This window comes from Adiantum capillus-veneris, chromosome 22 (genome assembly GCF_014529385.1).
Source record: "Adiantum capillus-veneris isolate H3 chromosome 22, ASM1452938v2, whole genome shotgun sequence".
NCBI classification, from domain to species: Eukaryota; Viridiplantae; Streptophyta; class Polypodiopsida; order Polypodiales; family Pteridaceae; genus Adiantum; species Adiantum capillus-veneris.
In genome coordinates, this window is record NC_140952.1 from 95,417,313 (window position 1) to 95,421,026 (window position 3,714).

The window sequence follows — 3,714 nt, forward strand, 5'->3', positions numbered from 1 at the left end:
AGTTTATAAAACACGTCTGTTAGCATTGGGTAAACAAGACTTTTTAGTGGGTGAACACCACTTTGTAGAGTTTACGGTGAAGCGTTGGTGCATTTCTAGTAAAAATTGTTTCTTAAACATTAAAACCTGTTGCAAAACATTAAAAACTGGTTCAAACACACTAAAAAGTGGTGTGGAAACACAAGTAAAAGTGCTTCAAAAACATTTAGAACTATTGATCAAATTTTAGAAGTGGTTCAGATACAATTAGAGACCAGTATAGTAATGTTTCACCACTTTTTAATGTTACAGCTCCACTAGAAAGTGGTGCAAAACACCAAAACAAGTTGTAGCACTAATAAAAAGAAGTATAGAAACATAATGTTGTGGCAATAATGAGTTGTAGCACCAATAAAAAGTGCTAAAAAAATATATCAATTACTTGAGGCTCCTCAAGAAGGTGGATTGGATGCTTTACATATGAACATCTAGCTACTCTCTTACTGCAAAACATCTTTCTTGTTGGGGGACACCCTCGTCTCATCCGTCCAAAATTGAAAGACTATGTCTTTAACAGTTTGAGTGATGTGAGTTCTCCATGCATCATCTCTATGACACGCAGATGCAGGGAACGAACCATTGGATTCACTTGACACTATTAAGTGATGTTTGGCTGAATATAAGTTTCTTTTGTGGATCCCCATAAGCTTGGCAGCTTGCGGTATGCTCATGTCAGTGTTTTGCTCCTTGCTTCCACCATCACCAACATCATCATTGTTGATTTCTTCACAAAAAACTCGTCTGAAGATCTTGGGACCTTCACATGATTCAAAGTGTTGCGGATGTTTCTCAGCATAATTGCTTCCAACTCTTTGGATTTACTCTGCATAGTAAGGAAGCAAGGATGTTGAAGAAGTTCATCAAATATTTCCTTCCTACCACTTGCATCCATTCCCATGGTTAATGTATCAAAGTGTTGTACCATAGATTGACATATCCTTCGTTTCTTTCTTTCATCCATCTCCCCTGTATTGCTTTCCGTCACAAAGTTGACCGTTGCCTTACGTTGCTTTCATTTCTGAGCAGCCCAATATTCCCTCATTAATTTTCTTTGCTGAAGTTGAGCTTCTCTACTCAATGACGATGAGATGATAGACAGTTCTTCACTGTGCTCCATTGTTGCAGTACTTTCAAAGGATTGCTCTACAAGAAATACAATACAAATCATAACTACATGCTATACTTTTAATTAATACATGGCACTTCTTGCACTAATTAGCAAGATACTAACAAAGCATAATAAGTGTTTACATACCTCAAGAATCATCAAGTAGAAGAGGAACCTATAGAGATAGAGTTCGTGAGAGAGAGAGAGAGAAAGAGTGCTAAGAGAGAGAGAGAGAGAGAGAGATGAGCGCCAGCTCAGACACAAGAGGAGCCATGCTTAGAGAGAGAAAGAGAGAGAGAGAGAGAGAGAGAGAGAGAGAGATAGGGGGCTGAGCGATACAGAAAGCTCAGCAAGAGCTCTGTGAGAGAGAGACAGAGAGGAGCTAGATAGAGCTCCAAGAGAGATCTCAGAGACAAAGAAAGCTCAGACAGGTTGTAGCGGGAAAGAAGCGGCGGACAATAACCCAGTGTTCAGCACTAAATTACATTTAGTCTCATTAATTGTGGTATGTTAGGAGACTTAATTGACGTACCTTAGGAGAGTGATATTCTTTTTGAGATTTGAAGCACTTTTAAAACACCCACTTTTAAGCGCAAAAAAGCAATGTCCTTGACATTACTTTTGAGGCCACCTATACATGCTTTCACCCAATAATGCAATGGCATACTAGGTGACCGATTGATGATATAAATTGTTATCACTACTGCCTCTACCCAAAAGCCTTGAGGCAAATTTTCCATAGAAAGCATGGTTGTGGCTTGTTCTTGAGTTGTACCATTCACCCTTTTTGCAATTTCATTGTAATTAGGTGTGAGGTGCAGTAAGCTGCCTCTTAATACCTCTCTTGCGACAAAAAATTTTGAAGTCCTTGGAGATGTATTCTCCACCATTATCAATCCTCATACTTTTGATCTTCTTGCCAGATTGATTCTCTACCCCAGTGCTAGGAATTTCTAGAAAGTAGAGAAGACATGATCCTTATGTCGCAAAGGATAAACCCACGCCTTATTAGTGGAATCGTCTATGAAAATCACATAGTAGCTATCTCCCCCTAGAGACTTGGGTGGCATAGGACCACAAACATCGTGATGGACAAGTTGTAGTGGCTACAGATGCTTCCTATTCGATGGCAATGAGGTGGTCCTAGTTTTTTTACCATAAATGCAATGCTAGAAAAGTTAGATAACTTAACACAGTCAAGTAACCAAAGTCTAATATTTTCATTCCCTTTTGGCTCATATGGCCTAGACATCTATGCCAAAACTCAGTATATGGCAGCTTGCCTATAGATATACAATCCTCTTTTACACACAAAACAAACATAGAGTAAAGAGTTTCATGTTTTTGACCCTTGAGAATAATAAGATTTCCCTTCCAAGTTGAACATAAACCGCTCCCAAAGGTGGTCGCGTAATCCAAGTTGTCAGGCTAACCAGCAGATATCAAAATTTTCACTAACTCGAAAACATGTCTAACATTCTTGACTATGATTTTTTTTTTTGCATGACTACCTTGATGACTCCAACACCATGTATCTTAAGCTCATAATCATGACCAAGATTCACTTTGCCACTAGTATATGCATACATACATAGAGAACCATTCTCTATGAGATGTCACGTGGAAACTGGCTCCAGAGTCTATTACCCAATTTTGATCAAAGCTACAATCTTGTGCAATAAGAGCATCTTGTTAAGATCTATTGTAAAGATGAAAAGATCTCAAGATCTATGGACCTCAGACACATTTACAATCTTAAGAGTCTCTATCATATTGAGCTCCTCAATATTAGCTTTGCCCTTACCGTGATTTTCAGACTTCTTGCTATCTTAAGACTTTTTCTTGTCTCTGTATTCAACTGTCATTCTTCTGGCAATGGTAGCACTCAACATTGCACAAAGAAACTCTAGATTTTCTTTGAGAATCTCTTGATCCTTACTTATGGCATGGTTATAAGAGAAATCTCTTTGACCACATTTGCATGGTTACTGGCAACATTTGCACCACCTTGCTTTACAAGCTCCATTGATTTCTTGTGTATCTATTCACTAAGTAAACTTGAAACTACCACATCGTAGGCTAGCTTGCCCTCAGCTGCAAAGTTGCTAATCGCTATGAAAAATATGTCCCGTGAAGAGGATCGAGAGCATAGTAAGAAGATGGACCGCACTTTGTTGTCAAATATCAATCGATGTGATATCAAGTAATGAAAAAATACATTGAATGCATTCAAGTGCTAAAAAATTGTTTCACCTTCTTTCATGCAAAGCTCAAAAATCTTCTTCATCATAAACTTTGTTAGTTGCACTTTTGCTCTTATATGTATTGCACAGCTTATCCCCCACAAGGATTTAGCATTGGCTTTACCCACTATGGTGAAATACACAGACTCCACTAAAGTATAAGCAAATAGTGGACTTGACTTTTGCATTAAGATCTTCCACTACACTTATGTATAGTCATCTCCCACTACACGTTCAAAGATTGGCTCTGATTGACCTTTTTGGGTCAGCACATCTTGGATTTCTACTTCCATAGAGAAAGTTGTGCCATCAAATTGTAAATGT